Here is a 22,514-nt window from a genome sequence, read left to right as displayed (position 1 = left end):
GTTAATGTTCAATCCATTCTTCGACACTGTAGCTGGAGCAGTCTTTTTCAAAGAGAAAAAAAGCATTTAGTGTCTGAGCAAAGAGGAAAATATCAATACTTACTCTTGCATGGTTTGGCCCTGCATTCTCATCCAGGCTCATCTTACACTAATGCCCTTTTATTCTCCAACCCCCATGTAATCTGGCTTTCACGTTATTTCATGCTATCTAAATTCTACATAGTAATTGCATATCTGTCCCCCTAACATGGAATCCTTCTTCATGGGCACATCCTTAATTAAGGCAAATGCCTCTCTCTTTATGTCTGATAAGATCATGATACTCATGTAATAGAAATGATCAGGGTTGTTATTGTGCATTTATATGTATGATCCATTGCCTGGAATCTACCTCCTGATCTATAACCTTCGTGAAGAAAAGCACCATGTCTATTTAGCTTATTATTACGTGCCCTGAACTTATGCCAAAGCTTGAAATACAGGTACCCTCAAATATTTCTGAAGCAGAGGGATGAATGTGCAGAACTTTTATTGAGCATTTGGACTATGGTTTCCCATGTTATGAAGGCCTATATTATACACCATCTATCTATATTATAAAATACCTAGTCGAGCTACTAAAGCATATAGTTGGGGACTTCTCTGTAAGATTCTTTTTTTCTAGTCAGGTTAAGTAACCCTAGCTGCTGTAACAAATGGGCCCAGCATTTCAGCAGTTTGCTGTATGGGGGCTGATATTGTACTCTTGGCATAGTTAAATGTGAGCTGGGAATGACAGATTGCTCTGCTCCCCAGAGGCACACAGAACCCAGGCTACCTCCTCTTATTCATCCTTTCATGAAATCTCAAGAGTCCTCCTGGATTTTTGGTATCTGTCATCCAACAAGCAAAGAAACAGAAAGATGAGGCTTTGAAGTGGATGTATCTGTTCTCTCCACATTCTATTAGCCAGAATAGGATCACGTGATCCCACTGGACTGCAGGGAGGCTGGGAAATGTGGCCGTCTTTGTGCCACACATGGTTTTGTTCCTGCTACAACTAGGTATAATTGAAATTTGCCAGCAGTTCCTGGATACTCCAAAAATTATATTATCAGTGAGAAAAGGAGAACAGTGCTCGAAATCAAACTCCCAAGGAAGGCAAGTGCCAACATTAAATGGACTGATTTAGTGGTATTGTGTCTGTCTAGGAATGTGCTACATGGTTTGGTAAATACAGTTTTCCTACTGCAGAGACTCTCCAAACAAGTACATTTTGAAAATGAACTTTGAAGAATCAGCTGGAGGGTATACAGATTTTTATATTCACTTTAGGATTTTTCATTTTCATATTGTACTAGTTAATGTGCCAAAATGAAAATAGCTTTTCACAAAATGGAAGTTACATTATAAAGCTGGAGTTGGTATTATTTATTGCTGAATTTCAGTGGAATCTCAAACAGAGTGATGTAACTATGGAAGCAGGATCCTCTCCTCCACTGTTTCCCTCGGATTCTGTCAAATAGATCAGGAAAATGAAATGTATGCAGGGTTGACTTTTAATCAACAGAGACACAAAGACCCTGATAGATAAATCAGTTGAAAGAGAACGTGTACAATAAGTGACTGGCAGTATTGTAAAGACAACATTTTAGGCTTGACATTGAAGATATTCTTGAAGAATAATTTATCTGGGAGAAAATCGACTTGCTCTATAGAACTGCCAAATGTAGTGATACTCTACCGAATGCATCCGCTTCAACCTTACTATTTGGGAAAGTTTTTCTCTTTTAATTGAACTTTTTCCTTTGAGAAATATATAGCATGGACCTGTGTTGCTCTTTGATGTACAAAGCAGACGTGAAATTGGATTTCAGATTAAGTGACAGTGGCAGACTAAGATTAAACACCAAAATCATCTGTGAAATCGATTTAATTATTTGTTTAATCATGACACACTTTGCCATAGAGAAAATGCTCACCAACTTTGTACTTTTGTCTTTATTAATCAACAATGCAGTGAATACATCTTATTATCTTTGCTTTTTTCCATTTAATGGGGAGGAGGAGAGAGGTGGGTAGTATCCTTCTTGGTCAGTATTTTCATCTCAATTTCTCCCACACTTTCTTTGCTTCATTTTGGAGGCAGTGAAGGGTGTGGTCCAAACGTAGTCCCATAGTTCATTGAATTTAAGATACTGTCAATTGTAAGATGCACCGTTTTTTCATTTTCCACTAAGAAAGGAAAAGCAGAAGCACAGTGCTGCTCAAACTATAATGTGATGCTTTCTTATCACCTAGAATTTTTATTCTGTACTTACCAAAAGAACAGTTTTAGACTTAGACACATTTTTTATCATATTTCACACTTGTGCAAACAGAAAAAGGAAAACATAAGTAAAATAAATTGAAATCTTTCTAAAATGTCTGCACATTTATAGTCCAACTCTTCTGAATTTGTGGTTTACGCAGTTGTTGATGTTTGTATTTTTCCTTGTACTCCTGTCTCCTGTGCCACTGTGAGCATTAGCATCCCTTAAAGAGTGTTCCATTATTATTCCCCAAAACTTCCTTCCATTCTTCTGACACTCGCTCGTGCAAAGAATGTTCATGAGCAAGCACAGGTTGGTGATAACTCTGTCATGATCAACTGCTGGGTCAACAATATGTTAAAATGCTTCCCATTAAGATGTGGAAAAGTACATCAAGAATTTGTTCATTTCTGTCTGTGGTCTTGCCATCGCACCCTGAATGTGCTTGATCTCATCTGCTCTCAGAAGCTAAGCAGAATCAGGCCTGGTTAGTACTTAAATAGGAGACTGCTGGGAACACTGGGTGCTGTAAGCTATTTTAAAAAATAGAGAATTTGTTAAGCACTATTTACTTTTTAATGCACATGTGAAAACACAACCTAATAGCTTATCTCAACTACCTAATATTGTCTGATATTTTCAGAATATAAAATATAACTAACATTACATACGTCTTTCTGTCTTTAGCTTTTATGTTAATATAGATGTTTAATTGTAAAGGACACTCCTATTGAATTTATACCCATCCTTCATGGCATAAACTCTTCAAATTAAGTTTTTTATAAAGCTCTTATTCACTGTTAATTCTAATTCATAATTATTATAATGAAGTTATTATATAACTCATAATTATTAAAATTCACAATTATAATTAAAACTTATTTTCATAGAAACAGTAAACTTTCTGCAAAATTTATATAGGTAATTTGTATTAAAATCTTTGTTTCTATTCTTACTCAAATGTTTTTTTGGATTCTCTTTTTTCCCCCTCAGATTTATATATTTTTAAAAAAAATTTTATGAAGTATAGTTGATTTACAATGTCGTGTCAGTTTCAGGGGTACAGAAAAGTGCATCAATTATACACATACATATATCCACTCTTTCTTAGCTTCTTTTTCCATATAGGCCCTTACAGAGTATTGAGTAGAGTTGCAGAGTTCCCTGTGCTATATAGTGGGTCCTTCTTAGTTATCTGTTTTGTATATAGTAGTATGTATATGCCAGTCCCAAGCTCCCGATTTATCACTCGCTTCCTTACCCCTTGGTAACCACGTGTGTACTGTAAGTGCTAAATCGCTTCAGTCATGTCTCCTTCTTTGAGACCCCATGGAATGTAGCCAGCCAGGCTTCTCTGTCCATGCGATTCTCCAAGCAAGAATACTGGAATGGGTTGCCATGCCCTCCTCCAGGGGATCTTCCCAACCCAGTGATCAAACCTGTGTCTCTTGTGTCTCCTGCCTTGGCAGGCAGGTTCTTTACCACTAGCAATACCTGGGAAGCCCAGGTGTAACTTTATTTCTGCTTTGTAGATAATTTCATTTGTACCCTTTCTTAGATTTCTCATATAAGCAGTATTACATAATATTTGTCTTTCTCTGTCTGACGTATTTCACTCAGTATGTCCATTTCTAGGTCCTTACATGTTGCTGCAAATGGCATTATTTTGTTGTTTTTTACGGCTGAATAGTATTCCATTGTATATACGTACCACATCTTCTTTACCCATTCATTGGTCAATGGGCATTTAGGTTGCTTCCATGTCTTGTCTATTGTAAATAGTGTTGCAATGAACGTTGGGGTGCATGCATCTTTTTGAACTAGGGTTTTCTCCAGATATATGCCCAGGAGTGGGATTGTTGGATCATACGGTAACTCTATTTTTACTTTTTATTTGCAATAACCTCAGATATGCAGATGACACCACCCTTATGGCAGAAAGTGAAGAGGAACTAAAAACCCTCTTGATAAAAGTGAAAGAGGAGAGTGAAAAAGTTGGCTTAAAGCTCAACATTCAGAAAACGAAGATCATGGCATCTGTTCCCATCACTTCATGGCAAATAGATGGGGAAACAGTGGAAACAGTGTCAGACTTTATTTTGGGGGACTCCCAAATTACTGAAGATGGTGACTGCAGCCGTGAAATTAAAAGACACTTACTCCTTGGAAGGAAAGTTATGACCAACCTAGATAGCATATTCAAAAGCAGAGATATTACTTTGCCAACAAAGGTCCATCTAGTCAAGGCTGTGGTTTTCCCAGTGGTCATGTATGAAAGTGAGAGTTGGACTGTAAAGAAAGCTGAGCAGCGAAGAATTGATGCTTTTGAACTGTGGTGTTGGAGAAGACTCTTGAGAGTCCCTTGGACTGCAAAGAGATACAACCAGTCCATCCTAAAGGAGACCAGTCCTGGATGTTCATTGGAAGGACTGATGCTGAGGCTGAAACTCCAATACTTTGGCCACCTCATGCAAAGAGTTGAGTCATTGGAAAAGACTCTGATGCTGGGAGGGATTGGGGGCAGGAGGAGAGGGGGACGACAGAGGATGAGATGGCTGGATGGCATCACCGACTCGATGGCCATGAGTTTGGGTGGACTCCGGGAGTTGGTGATGGACAGGGAGGCCTGGCAGGCTGCAGTCCATGGGGTCGCAAAGAGTTGTACACAGCTGAGTGACTGAACTGAACTGACTGAAGGAGCCTCTATTTTTTATTTTTAGGTTCAGAATCTCACTGCCTGTAACCTCTCAAAGCCAATGGAAATTCTTTGTAAGCGTTTTTCACATATTGCATTATTGTATTCCTGAAGTTCTGTGAATAAATCAAGTGTTTTAAAATGAAGTCATATTTTTTACCATCTTAGATTTATACTACAGAATTGATTTTCTTAATTTTTCTAGTCTTAACATTCTCTGCTCTCTCCAAAAGAATTTTTGACTTTGTCTCCCTCTCTCTTGCCCATATCTCTCTTTAAGACAAAGTTATATAAACTTCAGTTTAACTGTACTTGGGAGTGCTCAGTGTTTCAAATAAGCTCCCTACAGACACTTTTGTGACATCTTAAACCCATGTGTGTTGTGAATAATAAACCCAATGATTATCTGGTTTAGATTTGTTTTGTTTTATGGGCTAGCTTAGACTGGGGACATTTCGTTTTCCATTTATGAGTTAACACTCCTAAATGTGTTCTGCTGAACACCACTGTCACTCCGTCCAAACTATTTGCCATAAAGCAAAGAACTCCCTATCAGCTCCATTATTTTTTGCTTTTTTCATATGTGTTTGGGTTTTAAAACATATTTTCCACAGTAGTGGCTATGTGAGTCTTAGAAATGCAACTAGACAGATGTACTGACCACAGTTGCCAAGGGAGCAGTTTCCTTGACGATGGTCAACCGTCATCCAAGCAGTCCATGTTCTCTGTCCTTCCCATGTGACTTGCTCTCACATGCTGCAGAGCTCGGGTAGAGGAAGGAGCTCTGTGTAAATCACCCTTCCACAGCCACCCCCACCCACCCCGCATACCACCGGTTTTCATGAAGCAGGCAAATGAGAACAGGTGGTAAATTGTGTGTGGTGCTGTTTGAGAAGCTTTACAAGTGCCCCAGGCCACAATTCACCGTGAAGGGTTTCTGTCTCTCCAACTTCATTTCAACCAAAATCTTATGCCAGTCATTTGAAGAAGATCCATATATACACTGGCTAATGCCCAAAGGTCAAAGCTGCAAGAGATCCAATAACAAGGGAGAACTCTTTCGCAAAGTAAACATTTTCTAGTAGTTAAAAGGAGAGGTATGAAGAACCAGACATTTTCTAACTATGACTTGCAATCACACTGAGTTGCCTCTCTGCCTGTATTGCTACCAATTGTAAATGAGAATATTAATCCTCCGTGGTAGAGTACTGGACCCCGTCATAAAAGTCTATAGTTACGACTGATGTTTTCACATTAAGAAAGGTTAGAAGAAATATTTCATAATATTGTTCAACCTTTAAAAAATGTAAAGCGGCATGCAAAAATTACAATAGACAATTGTTTTCCCAAACCAAGTATGTAATATAGATGGTATGTGAGTATTTGCTGAGAGGGAGGTCTCCATGTCAAATGTCTTATGTGTGCTGTGTCATCTCCTCACAATAACTCCAACTGGTAGGCACTATTGATACTCTCATTTTACAGATAAAAAAAATATATAGGCTTTGGAAGTAAAATAGTTTACGAAAGTTCTACTGCTAGTGAGTGAGAATTGGGACTCTAGGCAGACTGACTATAGATCTCATGTTGGATCCCACTGTACAATACACCCCTCTATGTGCAGACTACGTTCTTTGTATATCAGATTAACACACCGTAGGTAGCTTTTCTCTCTTTTATACTCCCTCCTGCATGGTTTAGAATGGTTGGAATGCATATATTAAATCCAAGAATTTGATATATCAGCTTAGAGTTTGAAGAGCATTTTTAAAAAATGTTTCATAAACTTCCAAAAGTTTTCAACTAATCATATATTTTGGAAACAAAGAAATACTAATGGAGAGATTTATTTCTCAATGGTATTATGAAATATACTTGTAATATAAAGAGGAGACCAGTCATGTTAAACTTAACCAGATTATTCATCCGTGGAATTCATTTTCTTGCACCAGAATTTCAGCATGATATTTTCAAGATTTTTCAGTTTTATAAAAATTTAGTGATGGCAGGAAAGAATAACAAAAATTAATAATGTTAGAAATGGGTTCTGAGTATGCAAAGGTAGATGAAACAGTAGCTGTTATACTGCATTTTACGTGTTCCTTGTAGACTTGACTAGGTCAACTAATATTTCCTGTATGAAGAATTTGAGGGCCACCCAGACCCCTTCAACCTGAGTAGTTTTGCTCTACTTTATATTAACATTTTACTCAAAGACAGATTTCTTGGGATAAAGCAACTTGAAAATAATACTTTTAGAGAAAGAAAAAAAGATGTAATTTTTGTAACTCAAAAGTATATACTGTAGTAGATGCTATTCTGTTTCTATAAGGAACGTGAAAAGAGGATATATAGTTAAATAACAATTGAGGTAAGGACTTAGAAGGAAACACTTTTGATTCTGAAAGCATTGACATCCTGCAGAAATACTACTTAAGTGAGTCAGACACACACAGACCTTCCCTGGGAACTTCGCAGATGATATAGTACAGAACCTTTCAGGAAAATCTCATCTTCCCCATCCTCAGCTGTATCCTAACACAAGTAATCCTTCTTTGGTGACCTCTGGCTTCTACGTGGAACTGTTCCTGCAGGGCCCTCTTGGTTAGAAAGCTAAGAATTGTGTTCAAGTTGGAGAGAATTGAACCATCTTTTGAGAATGGTCCCAATTAATCTGAATTTGTGGATTGGTAGTGTATATGATTTAAAATATTTATGTCTGGCTGATCCTTTTTTCCTTAATATGTATCTTATTTTTATAAATTTACTGTGAAACTTTGCGTTTCAGAGAGAATTTTAAAGCCTTTCTTAATTTGTTAATTGGCTACTACATATTAAGTATTTACAATGTATTTTTATTTCTAAAAATGGATTCCTCCTAACTGTGGCCCATTACAACTCCATCTTTACCAGACACATTGAGGTTTGAGGGTTGGTTGTTTTCTAAGTGACATGACATGATTGATATAATCTGGCATAATTCATTACGATGTCAGGCATCAGCAGAACATTTGGTAAAAATATTCATCAAAGTCTATTACTGTAGAAATTGCCACTTGCAGATTCTTTTTCTGGTTAATTTCCTGCGTGGTGAAACAACACCTTTCTGACGTCAGACTGCATGTTTTTAGAAAGTGTGGTTATTAATATAGGTGTTCCTGAAATCCCAGCATTGGCTTAAGGTTTATCACTAATCAGCTAAGGAATGTCAAGTGAAATCTCAAAAATGTTTCCTCTACTCACCCACTATCTTTGAGTAAAAGAAACACAGTGTTAAAACTGTGCTTTTGCCTTGATCTTGCCTTTTGACCATCAGGATGGTTGAAGCTTAATCAGATGATGCTAAAGGGAAGCAAAGAGGCAGCTCATGGGTTTACCACACTGTAGATTGCTTATAGAGGAGATGTTTTTTACATAAAGGCCAAGCTCATAAAGCAAAATCCTAACATCTGTCTTTTTCCTCTCTAGCAGACAGACATTCATAGACTAGGTTCATTGTCCGTGATATGACTGACAGTGACCCTGATAGAGGTCAGCCAAAGCTCACTTTACAAATACTTTAACACTAGATCATCCTGACAGTCTCAAACTACTCACTTGGCTTGGGACCCGTGATTCCTCACTCACCTGGCTTATGGTTGGTACCTTTTCTACTAGCAAGGTAGAGAAAGGGCTATAAGTCAAGAAATATACTAAGCAAAATATGGATCACAAGTACATTATTAGATTAAAACAGTTCTCTAGTTTCAGTATGATTGTTTAATTTTGCATTTATACCTTTTTTTTTTTTCAAGTTTTCTCTCCAAACCTAATATTATGTCTCCTTAGGTATATTCAGTAATTTCTGTATGAAGTTTCATGTTATCCAGTATTCACATGTCTTTTCAACTGGTTTTTAAAATATTTATTCTTCAGCTATCCTCTTGGCTTATAATCCTATCAATCAGAAATTGTTTATTTATCCTTGGCATACTATACTTTATGTAGTATTAAAATATTACAGTTTTTAGAAGATTGAACAAAACTGACTATTGAAAGATGCATGTTGAAACTTAAGGATTTTTTTTTAATATAGAAAGGTCCTTTGTTTTAGATTTACAGTTGGTTTTCAAAATCTATTTTAGCATAAAAATTCTCTCCTGCCTTGACCTTATTTGTGCTACCAAAATATACATAATATGTTTGCCATGACAGTATCTTTGTAGCTATCCTACCCCATTATCTGTGTTCTGAATGTTCATACGACAAACTAGTCATTCCAAAAAAACAATCTTTTGAGCACATACTAGATATGATTCACTCTTCTAGGGCCTATGGACATACAGTGAATGAAGCAGTTCACTTCATAGTGAAGTGAACCGTCCATCTTCACAGAGCTTACATTCTGTGGGTAAGATAAGCAGTTGCCAAGTGCATAAATAAACATAATGTATCAGAAATGATGAGTGCTGGGGATAAAAATAAAGTGAAGAGAGGATATAGGGAGAAGTGGGAACATGCCACTTAATTTGTTCATTATTTAAGATATATTTTTGAAACACTGAGCACCCACTCTGTGCAAGGCACTGAACTAGGCAGCAGGCAAGACAAACATGGCCCTGACTCATCATAGGAGACAGAAGCTTAAAAATAACTCATTTATTAAGTGTTCCTAACTCTGACGGGGTACTCCAGTCAGGAAGTGGTAGTCATTGCTTTCCAGTGTGTCTTATCCTGGTGTCCTGTCCTATCTTTTAAGGATCAGTGACACCCTTGTACAAGTTCTCTAGAAAGCCTGTAGGAGTTCTCCTCACTGAGAGTTCCCCAGTGTGGCCTAAGCTCTTTTGATGCCTCAGTCTCAACCCATCCCAATTTCCACCCTAAGTCCCTACCCCCAGCCTCTTGGCAAGTAATCCTGGGGGTTGGGAAGGATGCCATGACAAGACAATATAAGCCTGGTTTGTCCACCTGGCCCCACAAAACACATGTTCTTATTGCATTGCATGTAGCCGTATACATCGGTTCCCTGCTGTCCTCTCTTCACTTTGTTGTTGTTTTCCTGTTCATTTTCTCACACTTAAAAAGGCAGAAAGACAGATCTACAAAGATCAGGTACAAGCTAATGTCTAACCAGGGAATGGACTCCCAGTCTTCTTTCCTGAACACACGCACCATTTCTGCAAGCAAGTCTCTTGAATCTTCACGCTTGGTTAGGAGAATGGACATTCCACTTTCAGTCTCTGTAAGGAGGGAAGGAGAACAACCACAGCTTTGTTCTCAATACTTTTCATCTTTCAGACTTTGCATTTTATACATCAGGTAAGAAAATTTAAATTATGAGACATGAAAAGTAAGACAATGTGATATATAATCAAAGGAAAACATAGTCAATAGAAGTAGGTCAATGGATGACCCAGTTATTGAAAATAGCAAAGACTTTAAATAAGTCTTGTAAATACATGCAATGATTTATATGAAAGGTGGATATAAGAAGGATGTTTCTGGCAAGAAAGTGGAAACTTTCTAGAGAACCAAATGAAAATTCTAGCACCAAAAACCTAGAATGTCTCTTATTATTAAAGTTCATAGAAGAGGCTTGGTAGCAAATTAAAACCACAGAAGAAATAAAGAAAGACCAGTCAGTAGAAAGTATTCAAACTGAAACTATGGATGGGAAGGGACTGAAAAAATTAAATACATGTAGATAGCATCAATGAAATATGGGAATATACCAAAGTCCTGAAAGGAAAACAGAGATTAGGGCAAAAAAATTGTGAAGAAATGATGTTGAAATTTTTTCCAAATGAAGTGAAAAATTTTATTGCATAGATCCAAGAAGCTCAATAAAACCCAGCCAGTATAAATGCAAAATAAATCACATGAGGATAAAGCAATCAAATATTAAATCAGACTAAGCTAAATAGTCTTCTTTCCTGAATAATTTCTTAGAATTTGTAGCATATATATATTACAAAATTCTTACAAGGGAATATAATATACATTTTGCAGTTTTAAATAGGAAATCCTTTAAAAGTGATTTTTCAGGCTGTACCATTGTCAGGTACATATTTTCAGAAATGTTGAGCTGGTGGTAGGAAGACATAAACAAATGGACTAAAAATTAAAAGTGGTATTATAATGATATAGAGAACATGTCATGTTTTATATGCACGGCAAATAGGATGAGCAGTTTAGGACAAATGTGTGGGTGAGCAAGAGGAAAAGAGTAATACAAGTGAATGGAAATGGACTTTGAAAGTAAAGTACCAGAAGGGCTACTAAGGAAGAATATCGTAGATTCAATATGGCAAGAGGGCAGGATTAATGGAACACACAGTTTTAAAAAAGTATAGTGGGCTAATTTGGGGATGAATTCGAGTGTCAAACTAAGAATTCTGAATTTTTTATTGCAAGGAGTAGGTTGAAGTAGGCAAGAAAGAGGTGGGACTTGGTAAGCGTTTTTTTTAGATCAATTTTCTCTATTTGGCTGTACGTGCACTCTTGGCTGCAGCGTGTGGGACCTTCGGTTGCAGCATACAAACTCTTAGTTGTGGCTTTCAGGATCCAGGGCCCTGACCTAGGAACTCTGCATGTGCTTCCTGCATTTGGAACACAGAACCTAAGCCCTGGAGCACCAGGCAAGTCCCTGGTTAGCTTTTCAAGAAAATTTAGTCTGCCAGTTATACGGAGAATGAACTAGTGAAAAGCAGTTGGTAATGGGGAACCAAGTAGAAAACTGCTAAAATAATTTAAGGAGAGTGACAAGAAAAAATAAATGTAGAGCTGTCTGCAGAAATTCTCTCAGAGGAGAGAACGATCTTAGTGGTCATTCACTTTACATGTCAACTTGACTGAGCCACAGAGTGTCCAGATACTTGGTCAAGCATTATTCTCAGTATACCTGTGAGGGTATTTTGGATGAAACTAACATTTAAATCAGTAAGAGACTGAATAAAATGGATTGCCCGCCTTAATATGAGTGGCCCTTGTTAAATCAGTCGAAAGCCTGAATAGGAAAAAAAAAAACAACACTGACCTCACAAAAGTAAGAAAGAATTCCTTCTTGAGCTGACCTGCCTTGAGCTGGAACATCAGTCTTTTGCTGATTGCAGACTCATCCTAAAGCAACTGCTCTTCTTGGAGCTTGAGCCTGCTGCTGGCTTTTGGACTCGGACTTCCATTGGCTCTCTCAGTCCTCAGGCCTTTGGACGCAGTTTAGAATCTGGGGTCTCCAGCTTGCCAATAACAGATCTCTGGGTGTCTCAGCCTCAATAATTACATGAGCCAGTTCCTTGTAATGATTTCTTTCTATAAATATACACATGCTACTGGTTCTGTTTCTCTGGAAATCCCTGACAAATACACATCAGTATTTAGCTTGTGACTACTCTGGTTTGGAGAAGCTATCCCTGAGCACATGGCTAGAAAAAGTAGGAGTGAGACAGAGCTATAACTCATATTGTCTAACTTAGCAGTGAGGAGGAATTTGGGGGTGAGAATACGAATGGGTATGAGAATAAAGATGAGACCTGTGCAGAGGAGGAGGAAAGAACATAATATGATGGCTCTTTCTGAATGAGTTGACAAGTCAGAATGTGTAATAAACAGTGAGTCCTAACAGCAGCTTAAACTCACCATGGGTACAAGGTACTCAAGATTCTGGAAAAGGAGCTTCCTACCCAAGAGCTGCCTACGGACAAGGTCAAATCCCCAGGTGAAACCCAGATTCATTTAGAAGAGAAGGGTGGAAGGAATCTTTAAAGAGTTGATAACCTTTGGCTTGTCTGCACAGGACTGTTCCAACTCAGCCCTGGCAATTATCTCTCCTCCCCAAAGATTCCCACAGGAGATTTATACACAAGGGACAAGAGCCAAACGAGAAAGACTTTGCCATTGTTATGCTAGCTGGCCTTCTTCTTGAGGGCCTGCTATGTTTGAATGTTGCAGACTTGATATGTTGAGATATCCTAATGCCCATTGAGAGAGTACTGGGGGCGGGAGGCCTTCTGGAGATGCTTAGGTCACAAGAGTGGAGCGCTCATGAATGGGATTAGTGTTCATATAAAAGGGATCTCACAGAGCTCTTTCCAGGCTTCCACCCTGTGAGCAAACAAGAAGAAGGTGTCAACTAGGAAGCAGGAGGAGGCCCTTCACCAGAGCATGACCTTGCCAGCACCTTGATATTAAACTTCAGAAACTCTAGAACTAAAATAGATAAATTTCTGTTCTGTATAGGCTTCCAGTCTGTGATACTTTGTTGCAGAGCTTGAATGGACAAAGAGAGTGCCTACATGCAGACTTTTGATAAAGGGGCACAAAAGCATATAACTCCGTCCCAAAGAGAGAGGAAGGCCACCCCTCTCTGCACAGCTATTACTAGATGTTGGAAATCTTTCTCTTGTAGATAGAAACCCCAAGCTAAGTCCAGCATGTAAAAGTCCGGTAATAAACCTGACCTTGTTACAGAACCAGTAGTATGAATAACACAAGAGAACATGGCACAATCCATATCCTAGATTCTGTCCCGAGTGACAAAGTCCGCTTCCTTGGCCAGGTGGGGGCATATTACCCAGGAGAGAGGAGAGGATGCTAAAAGGGAGTTGGGGGAAAGGTCTGAAGACCACCTCTTCCCATGTGCTTGAAATTAGCTTGTTTATGACTGATGGGGTAGTTTTGTGTTTTTTGGTTTTTTTTTTACTTTTAATTTGTTTAGGTGGTATATACCTGATTAACAAGTTTGTGATAGTTTCAGACACACAGTGAAGGGACTCAGTCATACATATGTATGTATCCACTCTCCCTCAAACGCTCTTCACATCCAGGCTACCATATAACATTGAGCAGGGTTCTATGTGCTACACAGTAGGTCCTTGTTGGTTATCCACTTTAAATATAACAGTGTGCACATGTCCATCAAACTCTGAGAGAGAGTTTTCTGACCCTTGTATTCTCCAGAGAAATATCTCAAGGGCCACTGGCGGAAGGCTGTAGAACAACAGTGATATGGGTTCCCACTTTCTTCATTGGTCTTCTAAAAACGTTTCCTTTGAAGAAAGAATTCTGTGGCCCCGTCTATTTAAAATCTTTATGAGGAGGGATTATACAGTTGGGTCACTCTGAGTACTTAAGGAATTGCCTGGAGAAAAGAGGAAATAAAAGGAGCGTGCTTGATTCTGGGGTAGCTAGGGAGGTATCCAGGGTGTAAGAGAGGCAGAGCTTTGTCAAATGATAGGATGAAATAATTAAAACAACAATAGTTGAGTTTTACTGAGTACTTACTATGTTCCAAGCACCACTCAAAACACTTTACATTCATCAATTTCTTTAATCTTTGTTAAAGGATTAATATGGTAGTGTGGTAGGTTCAATTATATCCCCTGAAAAGATATGTTTAGGTCCTAACCCCCAGTCCTTGTAAATGTGACCGTATTTGAAAATGGCATCTCTGCAAATGTAACCAAGATGAAGTCATACTGGATGAGAGTGATCGCCATATACAAAGAAACACAGCAACTCAGACACAGAAATACACACAGCTATGTGGAGATAGAGACAGAGAGTGAAGTGATGCTGCTACAAGCCAAGAAATGCCAAGGAACCATAACCATTAGAAGCTAAGAAGAGGCAAGGAAGGGTTCTTCTGTAGGGCCGTCAGAGGGCTCATGGCCCTGCAGACACTTTGATTTTGAACTTCAAGTCTCCAGCACTGTGAGAGAATAGAATTCCTGCTGTTTTAAGCTACCCAGCTTTTGGTACTTTGTTATAGCAGCCTTAGGAAATTAATACAGTAGAGGTATGGGTCTAAACCACACAGAACTGCCACTGCCTGTCTTCTAAATATAGATGAATGTAATGTCAAGACACTCCATATAATTGAGCCTATCATTTTCAGATGATGAGCAAAGTTGCAGACATGTAAAGTCACGTGTTCAAAGTCTCATGGCTAGAAATTGGTAGTCAGAATTTGAGTTCACTATCTGGCTCCAGAGCCCAGGCTTTCGATCTTCTAACACAATCAATAGGCAAAATTTCAAAGTGTATGTGATGGTAAGTTTAACAGGGTTGGTTTTCTTTTGTTTTTGTTTAGTTTATCTCTGCTTTTCTTGTACTATCATCAGTGAGTAGCAGGGACCTACTTTCACTTACATCAGATGAAACAGATATTGATGAACACCTCAGAGAAGATGGGGAAATGATGTAGTAGAGTTATCTTGCAGATCTGTGGCATTATAACCATTTCGGGTCTTGCTGTAGTTTTATTCTCTGAGTACAGAACCTAGGGGCAAGCCCCTTTCTAAGTGCATTGAGAAGTTGAGACTGTACATTCCTTCAAGTGCAACAGGTACAATTGCACTGTTTCTCTTTCTCACTGTAGACCTTTTGGTGTCGCCTTGTGTAAGAAATGGGCTTCCCAGGTGGCAGGCTGTGCTAGTGGTAAAGCACCCTCTTGACAATGCAGGAGGCATAAGCAACATGGTTCAGTCCCTAGGTTGGGATGATCCCTTGGTTCAGTCCCTGTTGGGAAGATCCCCTGGAGGAGGGCATAGCAATCTGCTCCAGTATTCTTGCCTGGAGAACCCCACGGACAGAGGAGCTTCATGGGCTGTAGTCCATAGGGTCACAATGACTCGGACATGACTGAAGTAACTTAGCATGCATGCACACACATATATGTAATATATTCTCTATACATCACGCATACATAGACACAGTAAACTCTGAAACAAGCCAGTCATTAAGGCTTTAAAAAAAAAAAAAAAAACCACTGCTTTTTTCATTCATGTGCAACCCCAATTTGCATCTTTTATCCCCCAGAATTACCAATTCCAATTTCTAGAAAGCACTCGCCTTCAGCTATGCAGGTTTTTTCAGGGAACCCCTATGTATTCTCTTGAATTTTGGAGGGCAAAGTTGACACTTTCATACAAAATCTTGCTTCATGTCAATGGTGCCTCTCCTTGCTAACTTTCCAGAACTTTTGCTACCATACACAGGGATTCTTAAGCTTTCTTGAGATAGGAACATTTTTTAGATTAATTTTTATTGGAGTAGAGTTGATTTTATGTTGCATTGGTTTCTGCTGTACAGCAAAGTGAATCAGTTACACACACATATTCACTCTTTTTTAGAGTCTATTCCCATATAGGTCATTAGAGAGCACTGAGTAGAGTTGAGATGGGAACATTTTGACAATCATTTTGACTCCCCCAGAAAAATGTACATAGCACAAAATGTTGCTTATGATTTATGATTTAAGGGAATTGATGAATCTTCTGAAATATATTCTGGAGCCCTTAAAGAATCTGCTCTTAGGAATTCTTCTCTTGAGATTCATGACTCAAATGGGTGAAATAACCTGATGGTATGATGAGAAATGTCGGGTTGTATCAATTAGGGATTTTTCTACATGCAAAGGGCAAAAATCACCCTTCACTGGCTTAGCTGCCAAAACAAAACAAAAACAATGGTGGTGAAGGTAGTGGGGGAGATAATGGTCCCCGTAAATCTAGGGGTAGCACTGACTTCAAACAGGGCTTGATACAGGTCTTGTGATTTGATAAACCTCTGTCTATTGTCTCTGCTTCCTCTGGGTTGGCCCTCTGCTCAAAAGATGTAGTGAAAGATGTTGGCCAGCAGCTCCTGGGGCTATTTCCCTTCAAACCCCCATCCAGCAGAAAAGAAAATATTCTTCAACTATTAAATAAACATCCTTGGTTTCCAAGATTGGACCATCCTGGTTAAGATGCCCTGCAGCCAAAAAGGGTGCGTACCCGGCCTTCTCACTACAGAACCGGGAGTGGAATCAGCTTCCCTAAGTGTACATTGGCAAAGAGAAGAGCCCCAAAAGTATATTAGGCTGAAGGGAATAGACCCTGGGAAGCCAGAAACAGCGTCAATTAGGGCTCACATTTAAAATGTATGCATGAGACATGGTTGAAAAATAACTCATTGCTTCCTGGATCTGGGTAGCCATGATCAGATCATGTCCCTTGAGTCCCACCAGTGTGTACCTTAACGGGCCGGTGTTAATTGGTCACCAGTGAGGAGCCCATGCCCCTCCCCTAAACCAGTATTTTTTTAAAAGGTCCCAATGAAGTCATTTATATATTTTAGAGTAGTTAATGTGCCCCCATGGGCCTGCAGCAAAAGATGCATTTTGAAATATCTAATGAGTAAATGGGGCATTTAGTAAGACACAGTCTAATTACTTTAGGTCTTTGTAAAATATTAATTTAAGGCAACTGCAGCATTGAGGAGTAGGTTTGCCAAGCAGCGCTCAGTGATTTAGCTCTGCACATGCCATTAATCTCAATAGAAGTCTTGCAGCTCACTTGCCGCCCATTGCTCTGGAAATGTACCCCTAAGGTACAGAAATCAGCTAATGTGAATTTTTTTCAATTAATGTTTCTGAGGAAGTGCAGCGTTTAACTTTTGTACACAAGCATATCATCTTCATTGATGGGACCATGGTCTTGGGGGCTGATGTTCACACACTGAGGTTTGTGTCCCATGTTGAATATCTGGTATAAACAATATTTCTAACTCTAGAATACACCTGTAAGAACAAAACCAATTCTCTCAGCGGGAGTATATGATTTGCCTTGGAGCTGAAATACCTTTCTATGAAAATACATTGTAAATACTATATTCTAGATTTGCATGTTTCTAAAGATGACAGATATTAACTATAAAACATGTAGATGTGAACCCTAAATAACTCTGAATTGTGATATACAAAAGAATACACGGGAACAAAACTAAAGTTACCTTGTTTTTACCTATCTTCTATGGGACAACCCCCTAGCAATTGACTTGGCTGGTTGATGCCAATGGCAGGGAATGAACTGGTGGTTTCTTCTGTTTGTTTAATTTATCTTTAATTTTTATTCTAGTATAGTTGCTTTACAATGTCGTGGTAGTTTCTACCATACAGCAAAGTGAATCAGCTATATGTATATGTCTACATATGCCGTCTTGTTTTCCTTTTCTTCTTGTTTAGGTCACCACAGAGCATTGAGTTGAGTTCCTGTGCTATGCAGTAGGTTCTCATTAGTTATGTATTTTATATGTAGTAATATATATATATATGTCAGTTCCAGTTCATCCACCCTCTCTCCCCTCCTTGATAATCATAAGCTTGTTCTCTACATGTGACTATTTCTGCTTTGCAAATAAGATAATCTATACAATTTGTCTAGATTCCACATATGTGTGTTAATAATCAATATTTACAATATTTGTTTTTCTCTTTCTGACTTACTTCACTCTGTATGACAGTCTCTAAGTCCATTTACGTCTCCCCAAATGACCTACCTTTGTTCTTTTTAATTGCCGAGTAATGTTCCATTGTATATATTTATCACATCTTCTTTATCCATTCCTCTGTTGATGGACAATTAGGTTGCTTCCATCTCCTGACTGTTGTTAATACTGCTGAAGTGAACATTGGGGTGCATGTGTCTTTTTGAATTACGGTTTTCTCTGGGTATATTTGCAGGAGTGGGATTGTTGGGTCATATGGTAGTTGTAATTTTAGATTTCAAGTAACCTCTCTACTGTTCTCCATAGCAGCTGTATCAATTTACATTCCCACCAACTCGTACAGGAGGGTTCCCTTTTCTCTACACCCTCTCGAGCGTTTACTCTTGGTAGATATTTTTAATGATGGCCTTTCTGACCAGTAGGAGGTGATATCTCATTGCAGTTTTGATTTGCATTTCTCAAAGAATTAGCCATATTGAACATCGTTCCATGTGTTCATTGGCCATACATATGTCTTCTTTAGAGAAATGCCTGTTTAGGTCCTCCACTCATTTTTTCATTGGGTTGTTTGGCTTTCCTTTTTGATATTTTGAACTGCATGAGCTGTTTGTTTATTTTGAAATTTAATCCTTTGTCAGTTGCTTTGTTTGCAAATATTTTCTCCCATTCTGAAGGTTTTCGTCTTGTCTTTTCATCTTGTTTATGATTTCCTTTGCTGTGTGAAAAGTTTTAAGTTTAATTAGGTTCCATTTGTTTATTTTTGTTTTTATTTTCATTACTCTAGGAAGTGAGTCAAAAAAATGACCTTGCTGTAATTTACAACAGAGAGTGCTCTGAGTGTGTTTCCTCTAAGAGTTTTATAGTGTCTGGCCTTACATTCAGGTCCTTAATCCATTTTGAGTTTATTTTTGTATGTGGTAATAGGGAATGTTCTAATTTCATTTTTCAACACGTGACTGTCTAGTTTTCCCAGGACCACTTATTGAAGAGGCTGCCTTTTCTCCATTGTATGTTCTTGGTGTGTGGTTTTATTATTAGACTCTATCCTATTACATTGGTCTGCATTTCTGGTTTTGTGATAGTACCATATTGTCTTGATTACTGTAGCTCTGTAGGTATAGTCTGAAGTCAGGGAGCCTGATTCCTCCAGCCCTGTTTTTCTTTTTCATGATTGCTTTGGCTATTTGGGGCCTTTATACAAATTGTAAAATTTTCTGTTTTAGTTCTGTAAAGAATGCCATTGATAATTTGATAGAGACTTCATTGAATCAGTAGATACCTTTGAGTAGTATAGTCATTTTCACAATATTGATTCTTCCAATCCGAGAACATGGTATATCTCTCCATCTATTTGTGTCATCTTTGATTTCTTTCATCAATATGTTATAGTTTCCTGCACACAGGCCTTTTGCTTCCTTTGGCAGGTTTACGCCTAGATATTTTACTCTTTTTGTTGCAATGGTAAATGGGATTTTTTCCCCTTAATTTCTCTTTCTGATCTTTCATTGTTAGTGTATAGAAATGGAAAAGGTCTCTGTGTATTAATTTTGTATCCTGCAACTTCAATAAATTCAGTGATCAGCTCTAGTAGTTTTCTGATGGCATCCTTATATCACCGTGTCATCTGCAAACAGTGACATTTTTTACTTCTTCTTTTCCAATTTGGATTCCTTTTTTTTTTTTTCTTCTTCTTCTTCTCTGATTGCAGTGGCCTGGATTCCCAAAACTGTGTTGAACAGTAGTGGTGAGAGTGAACACCCTTGTCTTATTCCTGGTCTTAAACAAACTCATGGTTTTGCACACCTTTCCAAAATGCCTGATCTGTTCAGAGTAGCTTCTTAAACAGTGGTTTACTTGCCTGACATCACTTTATTGCATCTTTAAAGAGTTCTGCAAACTGGATGAGAAAGATACTTTAGGAGCTAAGTGGTCATCCTTTGCTTCCACCTTTGCATCACACAGTTGTCAACTCTGGACAGGAGGAGTAGTCATGATGTCATAGTATGCAGTCAAGAGCTGCTGGGATGGAAAGGACTGTGGAAAGGTTGGAAAGACGAACCATGATATGGTGGTTCCCCGGGAGAAGTGCTGGTGTGGAGGTGGCTTTGGAATCAGAGGCATAGGTAATAGAACAGGCCCTAACACCCTGGAAAATGTGAACTGGCTTTTCTGATAGGGTTTGCTATATAAGTTTTAAGAAACAGCTCCATTGATTGTTTAGCATGAAAACAACATATGTAAAAGAATATGCAGCAGGCATGTAGTTTTGAAAACCATTCAGGGCAATCCAACATCATTCATGGGTTTATTTATAGCCGTGCCACATACTTTCATGTCTGACTTCATTCAGTTCCTTCTCTTAGGAAGTCACTAGTATCTTTAGTTTCTGGATATCCCTGTGCAAATTGCAAGAGCTAATTTAATTTGGGGGTGGGGAGGCTAAGTCTCTCTGCTCCCTTTCAACCCCAGCAAATATTTCATTGTTTGTAATGCCTCTTAATACGCTAAACAATATTTATGCCACACTCTACAACATTTTATAACTTTCTTCTAATTGCCTTAGCAGTCTTTAAAACCAGAGCTTAGCACTTCGATAATAAGCATATTAATTTGTCTAACATTTAAGTTCTTACAAAGGAAGAGACAAGCATTAATTTTGTTTAGTTAAAACAAGCTTTGCTTTTGAACAGCAGGTGGTAATTGAAACAAAACAAGGACTCATTAGAAGAGCGTCTGGTGGCTCATGATACAAACAGAGCACACTAGAAAACCCAAACACAAGAGCCCTGAAATAAAGTGGTCATCATCTAATTAACAGAACATGTTTTAATTACCGAGTAAACCATGCAGCGCCGTGTGTCAATTTAACTGATGTGCTAAGTGCCAGTTTACAATATCAGAAACAGACAAATAATTGGAATCTAATTACATGCAGGTCTATTGCACACCAGCGCCTCCAGCCCATCTTAATAAACAAGTTTTTACATCAAACCATGAATAGCAAATACAGCCGTGCTGTTAATTGCTACATTGTGATATTGGGACTTTGCCAGCTCTGACTATTAAAATAAGCTCTTGTGTGGATTGCAGTTTCTCTGCTACGCTTTAATTAGAATCAAATGAGAGGCAGAGATCGGGCTGTATTACTGCAATTCAATATATGTAAATAAGATAACTGGCTAATCTTTTTATTTTATTTCTGAGCCTCCATGCAATAGGCGGTTTAGTTATGGTAATAGGTTATCACTTTGCAAATGAAGTAGACTTGCGCTGTGAGATGAATCAAGAAACATGTAATCTTTGCTGGAGAGTCTAAATATTCCCCATCATCACACGTGGGATCTGGAGAACTTTCTTGCCCAAGATATGTGGTGTTATATTTTTAATGCCCACATTGGCCTAGTTTTTCAGCGATAGCTTTTGATGTTGTATTTCACTTGTCTAAATAAACGCGTGATCCATAACATGCTATTTACAATGTTCAGACAGATATTTCAAGATCAACTCTTTTAATGGAGAATCATTTGTTTGAGTACTTGAAAGGTTGCAGAAAAGGTCTACATAAATACTGTATAATGCAAATTTTAAATTAAGACTGAGGCATAGATAACGCTCATATTTCATACTGTATATAAATGTGCTGCTTGTCAGAGAACTAATCAGGGATTCAGAAATACCGAGTGTGAAAATGAAATCTATGGTAGGGACGCTGATGGGCCATTTTTCTGTATTTTCCAAATAGGGAAGAAGATGGTATAGCTATTGTTGAAAAATTACCAAGTAATGATCTCCTGGGAAGATCTCCTTATGTTTCATTAGAATTGTAATTAGAGGTGGCCGTGACCTTGGGAAACCTGCTTCAGGAGCAAGCTCTCCTCTCTTTTGTTTAAGAAAAACCTTTAAGTTTCCCCTACTCATGGACCCAAGGCACTGTTAACTGAACTCCATAGAAAGAACATAATAAAGCATTTAAAATGCACTTCTCAGTTGCAATAAACTGAAATAAGCAAATACAGAATGGATTGTCATCCAGTTAATTTTGGTTGTAGTTTGTAATTGCAAATTAAAACCATTCAGGCCCTTCTTTCTTGGGGGGTTTTTTGTGTCATTTCCTAGATAGTTCTTAGAACTGTCTTCTGATGGAGATGGCGGGAGCTCTATTAAGTATCTGGAAACTCCCAAAATTTTCAAAACAACCATAAGCCGTTTTCAACTTATGCCTTGAAGTACGCAAGCCAAGCCACTCATTGGTTGCAGCTAAAGTCAGCCTAACAATACTCCACAAA

The 22,514-nt window shown here is 38.3% G+C and overlaps 1 protein-coding gene across 35 annotated transcripts in view; it reads left to right on the top strand.

Annotated features, from left to right (window-relative positions):
* Nucleotides 1-22,514, top strand: part of LOC147348250 (uncharacterized) — an 888,338-nt gene that overhangs the window by 702,894 nt on the left and 162,930 nt on the right. For 2 of the 35 annotated variants that reach the window (XR_015151282.1, XR_015151281.1), the window contains one exon: nt 4,201-5,398. The exons of 30 other annotated variants lie outside the window; for them this stretch is intronic. The gene's annotated coding sequence lies outside the window, so the exon portion shown is untranslated. Of the gene's footprint in view, nt 1-1,190; nt 3,021-4,200; nt 5,399-21,970; nt 22,199-22,514 lie in introns of those variants that run through there. 3 more of the 35 variants (XM_086366812.1, XM_086366815.1, XM_086366816.1) reach the window with 3 other exon arrangements.

This window comes from Bos grunniens, chromosome 22, assembly GCF_055505025.1.
Source record: "Bos grunniens cultivar Pamir isolate PY7600 chromosome 22, Bosgru_T2T1.0, whole genome shotgun sequence".
Classification (NCBI taxonomy): Eukaryota; Metazoa; Chordata; class Mammalia; order Artiodactyla; family Bovidae; genus Bos; species Bos grunniens.
This window is presented reverse-complemented; position numbering and strand designations above follow the sequence as displayed.